The sequence below is a fragment of the Anastrepha ludens genome, chromosome 2 (assembly GCF_028408465.1).
Source record: "Anastrepha ludens isolate Willacy chromosome 2, idAnaLude1.1, whole genome shotgun sequence".
Taxonomy (NCBI): Eukaryota; Metazoa; Arthropoda; class Insecta; order Diptera; family Tephritidae; genus Anastrepha; species Anastrepha ludens.
In genome coordinates, this window is record NC_071498.1 from 173,485,450 (window position 1) to 173,499,329 (window position 13,880).

At 37.6% G+C, this 13,880-nt stretch overlaps 1 protein-coding gene across 2 annotated transcripts in view; it reads right to left on the bottom strand.

Moving 5' to 3' along the window:
• LOC128855895 (uncharacterized) overlaps nucleotides 1-13,613 on the bottom strand; it is a 78,847-nt gene extending 65,234 nt beyond the window's left edge. The window contains exons 1-2 of one of the 2 annotated variants that reach the window (XM_054091122.1): nucleotides 13,226-13,613; nucleotides 12,274-12,990 (exon numbers count right to left, since the gene is read on the bottom strand). The gene's annotated coding sequence lies outside the window, so the exon portion shown is untranslated. Of the gene's footprint in view, nucleotides 1-1,538; nucleotides 1,864-12,273; nucleotides 12,991-13,225 lie in introns of those variants that run through there. The other variant, XM_054091123.1, reaches the window with a different exon arrangement.
• Nucleotides 13,614-13,880: the final 267 nt, after the last annotated feature.

Below are 13,880 nucleotides of genomic sequence, written 5' to 3' on the forward strand. Positions count from 1 at the left end.
GTTGCGATACACTGAGTATGGACACAGTTCATACTCTTCCTCCTCCGGATCTCTTAAAATTTATCAATGAATCCAAGAGATTTCTGGAAGAGTGACCTCAAACTAATCTATCCGTTTTTACCATCCACCTTCTATCTTTCCTATCTCTATTCTTTCCACTGATTTCTATACGGGTGTAGTACAATGGTCTACTGACTGACTGCTTGGACTTGTCCAACCCCCCACAAATCTAATCTAATCTAAAGTAGAAGTATATTTTATTATTTTCTTTATTTACTTATTCCATATTTTGCTCTTTCATATTCCTTTCTTATTTTTGTTTTTGTTTTTTTTTTTTTTGTTTTTGCATGCTCAATCTCTGAGTGGGGTTCATGCTGCACTTTAATAGCCACACTTTAATTTTTTTTATTCTTGTCTCAATGAAATTGAACAGATTTTTTGAGGACGCTTAAATAAGGCAGCTGTCTTGTGACAATAAGAGCCACTACACACGATTCAAAACTGCAAAGCTTACACTATTTTTTATCTATTTATTTTCACTCTATGCGAATATCATTACTTCCACAAACACGGCTTTTCGGCAATGGCAAAATATTTATGTAACAATATTTTCGGCAAAACAAACATACACACACACACACATATGTGATATGCAGGACAATGTCGTGCCATGGCCATAAATTTGATATTTTTCGTATAAATATACAAAAATATACGTGCATGCGAATGCTTTAATGCACATACGTGTGTGTGTATGTGTGTGTAAGTAAGTAAGTCATGCCCACTTGTGCGTTTGTTTATGTGATCCGCTATTGTTTCATTGTCATTGTGGAAAGTGAAATGGAAAGCGGTGCTGATTGTAAGAAGTTCAGGAGGGGCCTACTCCACCACAGCAAAGCCAACAAGAAAAGAGGGGAAGTTACCGTACACGCGTTTCCTACAATTTATGTAAGTATTCGCGTGTGGCTGTTGAATTTGAGCGCATTTTGAAGGGCAGAAATTAATGTGACTGTTTTCGGCTAATAAATCACGCGATTTTCGTTGACTCAGTGTAGAAGAAGAGTAGAGTAAATGCGAGTATTAATGGAATCTTGTGCAGCACTAATTTTTTTTTCCTTTTTCCTTTAAATATGCATATAACTAACACACATATATAATTTTTTTGTTTTTCTAATATTTTTTTTTTTCATTTTCTAATATTATTTTTTTTTTCATTTACCAATATTATTTTTTTTATTTTCCAATATTATTTTTCTCATTTTCCAATATTATGTTTTTCATTTTCCAATATTTTTTTTTTCATTTTCTCATATTTCTTGCGCTTTTCACTTTCACTTTTCTCTTTTCTTAGTTTAGAAGCACAACATTTCGCTACTCTGCTGGTAACAACTTTGCCAAGAAACTGAAATTGATATTTTTCTGCAATTCTGCAAGCGACACACATTTTTAAATCATACCATCACGTGATGTTGTTTGTTTGACAAACCACATTTTGTAATACACAAATTAAAATATTCATTACAATGTAAATAATTTACTTTTTCCAAAATTTTCTTTCACAGTAAGCAGCGTAAGTCTCTTTTTGCTCTTTATTAATTTATGTCTTTTTCTTTTTGCCTATTTTTCAGAAATTCCGCTAGTCCACTGCTGCAAATATAACATTCACCACGACGAACAAATCTCGACTGAACTCACTTGCGCCAGATTCACCGTTTCTAAGAGACATATTCGAAAGTAATCGTTCAGCTGAGGTGGCCTCCCATCAACACCTTCGACCTACCTACCAGTCAGTCACCCACTTCGAAAATGAACTTTGACATTTTTCGAAATAAATAAGAAATAAACATAATTTACTTGATGACAATTTTTTTGTTTTATTGTTTGTATGTCTGAGTGGTTTATTCTTTTGCACGTTTATTATTTTTGTTGCATATTTGTTTATTACAACAATTTTGTTTTTGTAAAATTATTTTCATTCTATTTTTAACTTGCTGCAATCAAATGCTCGCTACACTAACGTAAACACATTGTTGTATAGGCATACATACATACACACATACGTATGTATGTATGAATGCAAATACACAGCCATATAAATTAGCCACATTGTTTATTAGCAATTATTTATAGAAAATTACATTTTTATTAACTGAAAATATTGGCACGCATATTTGCTTGCTTTAATTATTAAAGAGAGCACAATTTTCATTCGTACTGTACTAAGGCGCCATGGTTAATCTAACTATTTACGTTTACGAGGTAAGTACAAGCATACGTATGCAAGTATAACGGTATAATGTGCTTAATTATGCCCGCACTTTATTTCTCATTACAGGTACATACATATTTACATATATGTACTTATACATATTTACATACATTGGTTTTTTTTGTTGAGTTTCTCCTCCAGTTTGTGGTGTGCGTTCTGACGTTGAAGTGATGTTGAAATGAAGTGACCCACAGTCTTATGCCACCCCCGAACGGCAGATGGTTTCTTATGACAAGATTTTTTATGACAGGAGCTTGCCATTCACTGCCCCGAGGTGACAGCTGTTAGAGAAAATTCATTTTTATTATTTTATGTTTAATTTCCACTGACACGCAGTCAAGCACAAACGCATGCGGCTACAGCCACCGTTTCAATTAAATAACAACAATAACAAAAGCAGTAAAACGGCACTTTGAATTTTTTATGTTGGCACAGAAAGCCAATAATTGGGGGCGCCACAACGCGTAAAACCAAGACAGAAATATTCAAGCCAATTTAAAAATATAATCAAAAATGCATATAAAAGCAGTAATGCGTTTCGCTAACACATTTTAACGATATTCGCATTGTTATCTATCCTTCCTTTACCAACATTTTGACGATTTTGCTATTCGTTGACCCATTTCATAACAGAAATCGATAAGACAAAATCAGCTGTTTTGGTTGACATGTCGATTATAGCAAACTAAAGGACAACAACTTTTATATTGCTCCGAGATTTGGACAAGCCTTTCCCATTTCGCTGCAGGCAAGTTTCAGAAACTATTTATTTCGGTTAACTCTAGACTTGTCTGAGGACCTTATTTCTCAGCTTGACTGCCATCTTCGAGGTTCCAGAATAACAGCGATTTTGACTGAAAAACAGGTAAATCTTGTAACCTTGAAGCTTGGTTGGTTAAAGTGGTGATACTTCCAGAATCCAACTAGCGCTTCCGCACCATTTTGTTGCCACATCCTCGTTACCAACTTGTTTAACAGTTACTTACAGCAAGACTATATCCAATCTGTGCGGTTTAAGAACCTTATTAGGTTGTTGACGTCTAAGCCAGACAGTTGTTCGATATCCTCCAACAGCGGTTGGCCCAGGGTTAACATTCTGTCCTTCCACAGAACAGGACATTCACAGAGGAAATGGAAGATTATCTCCTTTTTCTCCGGTTGTTTACAACTGTGACAGTATGTATTGTGAGGTATACCCAGTTTGGCTGCTTGTTCTCCAATAGACCAAAAGCCAGTTATGACTGCGGTTAGTTTCCAGACGTCCCGTAGTTTCATGCTTATTAATGTCGACGATTGCTTGAGGTTGTAGGTGAACCATAACGTTCTGCTAATTTTGCATTTCGTTTAGTCTTTCCACCTACAATCCGCGATTCGGAGGTATTTTTGGGAAATTGTACTCTTGACTGCACCCAATAGTGTGAATACCGATTCTGCAAGAGCGTTATTCATGGCAAATGCCCCTCTTGCCAGTTCATCTGCTTTTTCCTTACCTTCAATGTTCCAATGTCCCGGGACCCAGATTAAGGTAACTTTATGGTTTTCACTCAAGATGATGAGGCTATTCCTGCTTTGTTCCACAATTTTAGAGGTTGTAGTAGCCAAACCCAGTGCATGGATTGCAGCTTGGCTATCCGAGAGAATAGCGTTATTGCCCTTAAAAGAGAAATCTGTGATTAGTAGCCTACAGGCTTCCCAATTGCCAGTACTTCCGCTTGGAAGACACTGCTGGTAGTAGGGAGACGCACAGATTTCTGCCATCTGTATAGACTGTAGAGTGAAGTTGTTTAGAGAAAATCCCTTATTCCGTTCCTCCTTAGATGTAAAGAGAGTGGCAAAATTTCTATTGAATGTTACCGTTGGGACGATGTCAGTTCTCACCGAGATTAACTGGGTTTGTCGCAATAATAGACTAAAATGGCCATAAGTTTTTTTTCTTTCCAGCGATCCGCTTCATTTAACCTAAATACACTAATGGTTGCCGTCTTCTTTATATGTAGGTCAATTGGAATAACGTGTGTCAGAGCATTGAGTGACGCTCTAAGACATGATCTGATTGCACCGACCGTTGTTACACAGGCTGATCTTTGTATTCTGCCGAGTAATTTGGTATTGTACTCTCTGCCTAGAGCTTTCCATTAAACCACTGAACCATACGATAAAATAGATCTTATAACCGCCTTATACAGCCATAATGTATGCTTAAGTTGAAGACCCCATCTTCTGCCAAGCATACGTTTCCAGGCATATAAAGCAATTGCTGCCTTCCTTACCGGTTCTTCAACATTTAATTTCTAGCTTAGTCTGGAGTACAGAATTACCCCTAAGTACTTTGCGCTGGGTGATAGTGAGAGAGTTTGTCCGTTAATATTTGGTAGGGTAAAAGTTGGTTCCTTATATCTGGAGGTGAAAAGCACAAGTTCTGTTTTGAAGCTAATTCAATTCTAAATTATGCTTTTACATTATTATTTTTATTATTATTATTCCATGTATTATTATTATAAAAGATGGGGCCTTCCGCCTAGAGTTGTTTTCTGGCTATATAATACTATTGTAAAGCCTATCTTGTTATATGGAGTCATAGTCTGGTGGAACTCATTAGAGAAGACGATATTGGTGAAGAAGCTGGAGAGAGTTCAGAGGTCGGCACTCATTGGAATCAGTGGGGCGCTTCGAACGACTCCTACTCTGGCGCTCAACGCAATATTAAATGTGGTACCCGTAGACATCGCAGGCAGAATTGCCGCTACGCGTACCGCAATCAGACTGAGGGGCTGGAGCTATAAGCTTAATATCACTTATGGGCACTCAAGCATCCTCAGAAACTTCGAGTTCATCCCTCTGTCAACGGATCAGTGTATACCCTCTTTTAGTGCAACCGGAACCTTCTGCACTTATATTCCGTCAAGGGAAGAGTGGACGGAGGGCTACACTTGATGGCAGGGCCTGGTGAACTTGTTCACGGATGGATCGAAGTTGGAAGGGAAGGTTGGCGGAGGCGTCTTTTGCGAGGAGCTCCCCATCAGACTCAAATTCAGGTTACTACTGCAGTGTGTTCCAGGCAGAGGTAGCCGCAATCAAGGAGGCAGCTGATTGGCTGCTCAAATGCGTACTAACGGTCAAGAAAGTAAATATTTACTCCGACAGTCAAGCGGCAATAAGGGCCCTCGGGTCTATGACGGTGCATTCGGAATTGGTCAAGGAATGCTTGACCTCGCTTTCGACTGCGTCCGAATTCTTTGACATCAGCCTCTTCTGGGTTCCTGGTCATAGCGACATTGCGAGAAACTGTGGATGAGCTGGCCAAACAAGGGACATGTGAGGTGATTTCCCCGTGAAGGGAGAGAATTGGGATCCCCTTGACTAGCTGCCATCTGCTCTTGAAGAGATGGGCATCGCACCAACTCAGCGAGCGCTGGGCAAGTACACAAACGTGTAAGGTCGCGAAATCCTTCTGGCCACGTGTGGCCCGGAGGCGCTCGGGTGAGCTTCTGAGGCTGACAAAATATCAGCCCTCAAATCTCGTGGGTTCTCTCACAAATGCATGCTGTGAGTTTTGGAATCACCTCGAGTCCTTTTTGCGCTGAATGTATGGAGGATGAGGTGGAATCATCTCAGCACCTTCTCCTTAGCTGCCCTGCTCTGGAGGGGCTAAGATCTAGGCATCATCCCAGCACCACCTCTCCCCGCTCTCTCCCTGCATCCCATCGGCCTTTCTCTCTCGCCTCACCCCTTTATAATGGTATCACAAAGGACGAATCTTTCTTCGTCCAAGTGTACCCATTCCCTGGGTAACCATACCAACGTAACCTAACCTATCCTATATATTATTATCTGGGCAACATTTTATTAATATAACTTTAAAAAACTGCAGACACTGCTATTTCAATGCTGCACTTAGAAACGCCAATAAAGAACCGTTACTTACGTAGTTGCCAGATTTGTGTAGACAAACTCTACACATTTTAAGTCCCATAGCATTTTGTAGATATTTGATATCGAACTTTTCTTTTGTATGATTTAAGGGGAAAAAATAAATGCCTTCAAAGACTGCTATTTTCATGTTCACAGCTGTACATATCAAACGGTACTCAAAAAACAATTTTAACCCGCTGACTATTTCTAAAAATTAGCTCTAAAAATCTATGCATGCATAAAATCTATTCTTGAGTATGCAAGATTTTTTTTTTTTATCTTGGGTGTACCATACATTCTGAACAATTAGCGCGGGTATTCAAAACAAACAAAAAAAAAAAACTAAATTTGCTCATCGTCGAGTATTTTCTCAAGATATCATGCGGACATATAAGCTCCGTTATCGAATTATCGAATTTTTGAATTTTGAACTTAATGAGCCTTTGAAATAGAAGAAAAAATCATGGTACCGCCATTATGGATAATAGAGCGAATTCACCTAAACTATTATGATTTTTGTCTTTTAACATTACCTTTATTTTACATAAAATATCATACAACAAAACATCATAAATCTTATTTATGCAGGTCCTTCTTACTCTACAACTGCACCAAAATTATTGATACTCCCGCCGAAAGTCCCGACATTAACCCAATTGAAAATTTGTGAGTTCATTTAAAAAGAAAATTAGGAAAAAGATCGCCAACTAATAAAACTAAATTAATAAGATTCATCAGAGAAGAGTGGGAAAAAATACCATTGGAATATGATATTCCGAAATTAATTAAATCAATGCGAAGTCGCCTTCAAGCGGTAATTGATGCCCATGGAGGACATACAAAATATTAACCCTAAAAGACTGCATTTTTTGTTGTTTTCATCAGTTACGCAAAGATTTTTTTGACATCTTTTAAATAGAGTAAAGATCTCTTTTTGTTGTTGTTTTTGTAATGTGTGTGTTTATTTAATAACTGTTGGCGCCTAATAGTCGTAGACAAGTACAGTAATGGTTAATGGTTAATGGTTAGTAAAGGGTTAAGGTATCGGCCTTTAGCACTGCGACCATATTGATCTATTGTGCACAGTCTATTGACTGTGAAGTATGCTTATGAATTGTACCAGCACCTTCTGAGGGAGTGACTGAAGGTCTTCATCTATAAGCATGAACTTGTTTAAAAACTTTTTCCTTCTATGCGTCAACCCCGGACATTCGATGATGAAATGTTCTATAGACTACTCATCTTCGCAGCAAAATCTGCAGGTGCTGGTATTAGTTATGCCTAATTTATGTAAGTGTTTGTTGCAGGTCAAGTGACCCGTGAGGGCGCATGTGAGAGTGCGAATGCTCTTTTTGTTTAACGTGAGGGCCATGTTAGCTCTTTTAGCATTGAAACTTAAGAACTTTTTGGAGCGTCTAAGACCCTCTACGTTGTTCCAATGCTGATTTATTAGAGCTTTGGCCCAGTATTTCACTTTTTGTCTTAGGCTGTTTTTGTTAAATCCAAACATGGGACTAGGTCCGATGAAATTTACATCTGCCCCTTTTTTGGCTTGAAAGTCTGCCTTTTTGCTGCCCTCATATCCCTCATGTCCTGGTGCCCAAATTAATGAGACATTGTTTTTGGATGCCAGGTTATTGAGTGCCTTGTGGCATTCTATGAGAGTTTTTGAGTTGTAGGTATAGCTATCTAAAGCTTTTAGAACTGATTGTCTGTCCGAGAGTATTCTAATCTTTACTCTCTTGTGGTTTCTACGTTGCATGATGTTTGTTGCTTCCATTATTACGTATAATTCCGCTTGGAAGATGGTGGTGTCCCTGGTGAGAGTGAATGATTTGTTGATTATGGGCCCCACTACTCCTGCTCCTACACCATAAGGTGTTTTTGATCCATCAGTGTACCATTTTTGTGAATCATCATTCATCCACTTTGGGTTGGTTTTCCACTCGATCCTCTCCAGGAAAGGTAACTGTGTATCCGGTTGTGAAACAGAGGGTTGGGTCAATGTGGTCTGAAACTTGAGCCATGCTTATGGTGTTTTTGATTTTATTTAGGATACTTAGGTGACCGGTGAGGTTGCCTAATTTAGGAAAGTCCCACTTTCTTTTTCTTGTGAAGGGGATAATTGTGGTTTTGTTAGGGTTGATCGACAGCCTCTCCTTTTTACACCATTCCCATGTGGCGTTCAAGGCATTTTGCATTAAGTCTGTTAGTGTCCTTTCATGACTGCCTTTTATTATGACAGATATGTCATCTGCATAACCAATGGTTATAAATCCCTTATTGTTTAGGTGCTGCACCAAGTCATCAACTAGTAGGGACCATAGCAGTGGAGAAAGAACTCCTCCTTGCGGGCATCCCTTTACTGTTGTTACATTAAGTTCAGCTTGGCCTAACGAGGCTTTAATAATCCTCTGATTAAGCATTTGGCTTATCAAATGTGTTAGTATAGGGTTTGCATCTCTTTTCTCGAGTTCTGTTTCCATGGATTTGTTATATGCGTTGTCGAAGGCTCCCTCTAGGCCCATAAAGGAACAGAGGACTATTTCTTTTTGATTTAGAGCCTTTTCTATATAGACAACGCGTGTGTGCGATTCCCCTGTTTGGTAAGCAAATTGCAGCTTTTGGAGGGGTTTTTTGAAGATTACTTCTTCTCTTAGATGGTATTCAAGTAGTTTTTCCATTGACTTTAACATAAGCGACGATAGACTGATTGGTCTGTAAGATTTTGGAGAATCAGGGGGTTTGTTACCTCCCTTAGAAATAAATATTACCTTCACTTTCCTCCATATCTTTGGCACGTATTCCAATATTAGATTAGGCTTAAATGAGTTAATTGCTCACTCTACCCTTTCAAAATTTATGATTTTGTTGACAAATGAGACCGTCGATCTCCGTTGATGGTGAGTTACTATTGTTGATTGATAAGTCAAGACTTTTACAATCTGGGAAGTGAGTCCTTAGAAGAAGCTCTAGTGTTTCTAAGAATGTGTTGGTAATAGTTACGTTTGGACCTTTTAGTGTGCCAAGTACAGTAATGGAATGTGTGAATAAATTTTTTGTTTGCTTTTTCATTTGTTGTCGGAATTCTCGATTAAAGCTAAAATTTTAAATTTTTCTTCACTATGCAAAGATATTCTTGACAAACTTATGTATCTATATATACATATAAAAGAAATCATGTTAGTTACACTATTTATAACTCGAGAACGGCTGAACTGATTTGGCTGAAAATTGGTGGAGAGGTAGCTTAGAACCAGGAGACGGACATAGTATACTTTTCGAACGCGTTTCCGTGAAGTCACTATAAAATGTGGTATAACAAAAACGCATCTGATATGGAATAACAAAACGCCAATGACAGCTAAACGTAATTTTGTCTACGGATGTGCGTTCTACTGATGCTCTTGGTCGTATGTATACAGTTCATCCAAAGAATGATGAATGCTTCTATTTGCGGTTGTTTCTGGTAAATGTGCGTGGGCCAACGTCACGGACTGTTAATGGTACAATATTTCCAACATGTCGTGCTGCATGTGAAGAACTCAATTTACTAGAAAACGATACCCATTGGGATACGACAATCGTTGAAGCCATTATCTCTGCATCTCCAAGTCAGATACGCACATTATTTGCTATCATCATTTCGACATGCTTTCCATCGAACCCTTCTAACCTATGGCATAAATACAAGGATAATATGTCAGAAGATATTTTACATCAAATTCGTGTCAGTTCCAAAAATCCGGATCTTGAGATGAATGAGGAGATACATAGTCGGGCTTTACTCTTGATCAAAGACATGTGTTACGTAATGTGCGGTAGTTTATTAGGCAGGTTAGGAATGCCAGCGCCAAATCGTGAAATTAATGACGCATTTAATCGAGAGTTGGAACAGGAACGTGAATATGATCACCAGGAATTAGATTTAGTAGTTCAAACGAATGTACGCCAACAAAAAGAAGTTTATGATACGTTAATGAAGGCAATTGATAATGGAAATGGTGGGTTATATTTCCTTAATGCCACTGGTGGAACTGGTAAGACATTCCTCATGTCAGTAATTTTAGCCACTGTTCGTGCGAGATCCAACATTGCGCTTGCAGCTGCTTCTTCTGGAATAGCAGCCACATTATTAGAAGGATGCCGTACGGCTCATTCAGCATTAAAATTGCTGTTAAATCTTCAAAAAATTGAAGAACCAACATGTAATATTTCAAAAAACTCAGCAATGGCCAAAGTTTTATCAGCATCGAAAATTATCATCTGGGACGAATGCACAATGGCACATAAACGTGCATTAGAAGCACTTAACCGAACATTGAAAGATATACGCAATAACTCGAGATGTTTTGGAGGCGCAATGATTTTACTGTCTGGCGACTTCCGCCAAACACTGCCAGTAATTCCAAGATCAACGGCTGCTGACGAAATAAACGCTTGCCTCAAATCATCGAATCTATGGCGCTATGTGAAGAAACTTCAGCTGACAACAAACACGAGAGTTGCATTACTTAATGATACATCTACTGAAGATTTCTCTGAGCAATTACTGACTATCGGTAATGGTCGAGTACCTGTCGACGAATAGAGCGGATTGATTTCATTTCCTCAGAATTTCTGTAACTTTGTCTCATCGAAAGACGAACTTATCAATAAAGTATTCCCAAACATCTTTAATAACTACAAAAATAATGAATGGTTGAGTGAGCGAGCAATTTTAGCGGCTAAGAATAAAGATGTAGATGACCTAAACTACATAATTCAAAATGATTTCATTGGAAAAATGCATTTATTCAAATTCATTGACCGTGTAACAAATTAGGATGAAGCCACCAACTATCCAATTGAATTTTTAAACTCCTTGGATGTGCCTGGCTTACCGTCGCACAATTTACGCCTAAAAGTTGGCTCCGTAGTAATCATGCTTCGAAACATAAGAACACCAAAACTTTGCAACGGTACGCGGTTGGTGTTGAATAAATTGATGAACAATGTGATTTACGCGACGATACTCAAATGAAAATTCGAAGGTGAAGAAGTTCTCATTCCGAGGATCCCGATGATCCCAACTGATCTTCCGTTTGAGTTTAAAAGACTTCAATTTCCGATCCGTCTTGCATTCGCCATGACCATTAACAAATCACAAGGCCAATCCTTGAAAGTTTGTAGTCTGAATCTAGAAAATCAATGTTTCTCACAAGGTCAAATATATGTGGCATGTTCACGGGTTGGAAAACCATCTTCGTTGTTTGTTCTTGCACCTGATAATAAAACAAAAAATGTCGTGTATCACAAGGTGCTTAACTGAAGAGTGCAATCTATTAAAGCTTCACTGAAATACTAGACTAATAAAAAAATTAACTTAATAAAATCGAAAATCTGCTTTTTTATGCCTCTAGGGCGGAACAAAGTTCGGCGGGTCAGCTAGTATTTTCATAAAATTGCTTTCATGAAAAATTTAGCACACGAAAAAATTATACCAAGGGAGTTCTTAAGTTCTGCCAATACTCAATCTATTAACACACTTTTCGTATTTTCTTATTTTTCACTTTCTTTCCTAGTTCCATATCTTTTTTTACATATACACTTAGTTTCACTTTCAATGTTTATGTAATGCAATGCTAACACGTGCTTCCGCTACTAGCATGCGGATTTAGGACAATGTCGGCGGATGGTTTCTTCACGTACATGCATATATATGCGTGTGTAAACTTCCCCTGTCGTATGGGGTTTGTGTATGTGTGTGTTTGTCTAAGGAAAGCAAAAACAATTAATTATGAACGAATTTGCGACGAGTTGTTGAAAAGAGGGTTGGTCAAAAAGAGTTCGCATTAAACTGAGAGAAGTAAGAGAGGGTTGGAGAGATTTACATACATGTAAGATAAAAAATAAAACGAAGCACTATTGGTACTACGAAAACGAGAGAGAGAGTTGGAGAGACTTACATATAAAATAGAAAATAAAATGAAACACTTTTTATACTACGAAACATACACACAAATAAGCGTATATTTATTTGAAACTAATGGCTTTAGGCTATAGGAATTTAACAGAAGAATGTATAAAGAAGTAGAAGTAAAATTACTTACTCGTTCTGGAATCTCCTAAGCTTTGATTATGCAATGATGTTCCCACGTTGTTTGTTATTGATTCAAAAGTTCGCTGTTGTTTTTTTAATGTTTTTGTTAAATATTTGTATTAAGTTCACAACATTTGTAAAGGTACATAACTATTTAGAACACCAAAATCTATGTTAAACATATAAATAAATACATGAAAACAAAAATATATATTTTTTCCATCACGTGACTCCCGTCACAGATTTCCTATGCATAAGGATACACGGCATAAATGTTACAGAATTACAATAAACTACAATATTTTTGTTACGTTTTACTTAAAGCATATTAACTTTAAGCTTTAATTTACTTTTTACTGTACACATGTTTTTAATATTTAAAAAAAAAGAGCTATTAATTTGATTTCATTTCATTCACTGCTAACTTAAAAACCGCTGTAATCAGCACACTGCTCAAATACACGAGACGTACTGTGCTTTGAGCTGTCTATCGCATAGCTGCCCTTCATTTACGTATCCACCTGCGACCTACAAACCGAGCACCCACTTCGAAAATTAACCAGAAGTACATTTCGGGAATTGAGAGTGGCGTAAGGCTGCTTGTCCGCTGTAAGCATTTCTTTGCAGCATACAGCAGTGTACAATTTTCCTCTATAGTTCATTTTTTGTTTGTTTTTCATTTCACTCCTTTTCGTAATGTATTTAACCGGTAAATTAAGCGTTTGGGCTGAAATTGCACAACACCGAGTATTAACAAATAAACCAATGAGCGCCCAATACCTATGTAGCCAGCTTTTATTTCGAAACGAGTACGCAAACATTTTTCAATTGGGAAAATAAACACACCGACATGTGTGGTGTGTCATATTCACAAATATTGTTGCATGTAATCAACATTAACAATCTTTGTACACTGAAGATTTGCGTGCAATAATGCTGAGAAATTAAAAAATATAATATACCTTTCAAAACTCATTTCCTGCTGCAACGAATATTGAATAAGGAAGAGAGCGCACAATTCGCTGTCAACTTGCAATAGTTTTGCAACGTACTGTAGCAGGTTCGCAACTTGGATAATTCTATATTACCACTATGTACATATGGTATTATTAGTTATAAGTTTTTATGTGTGTTAAACGCACATTTACTTTTAAATACAAAATTGTAAGGCTTCAAATGCTTCCAGACTTATTTACGCGTATATAAAAGCATTTAAATGTAAAAACTTATTTCTTTCATTTGATAATGGCAGTACCTTACAAATTGGAACGTTTTCGGCACCACAGGCAACTTCAACTCGCACAACTGCAAAAGAAAAGAGACAAATAAATTTTGAAAAAGCGCTTTCGTTTTGATTGGTGTCAATCAAAAGTTTTAAATTCCATTCAAACCGTTCATTTGCGGCCACGAAGTGCATTTAAAAGTGAAAACGGAGTGTAGGTATTTTTCAATAAAGTGGCGTGCTTTCTATGAGGCAGTTCGCCTTGGGCCACTTTCGTATTTAGTATTTCGATTAGAATTTCTCTTGTTTCTTTTGCAGGTGCGAACAAATTGCAACAACAAGGTAGGCGCTTTTTGTTCCAACCCCGGCTGCTTGTAAATGCATTGTGCATTGTG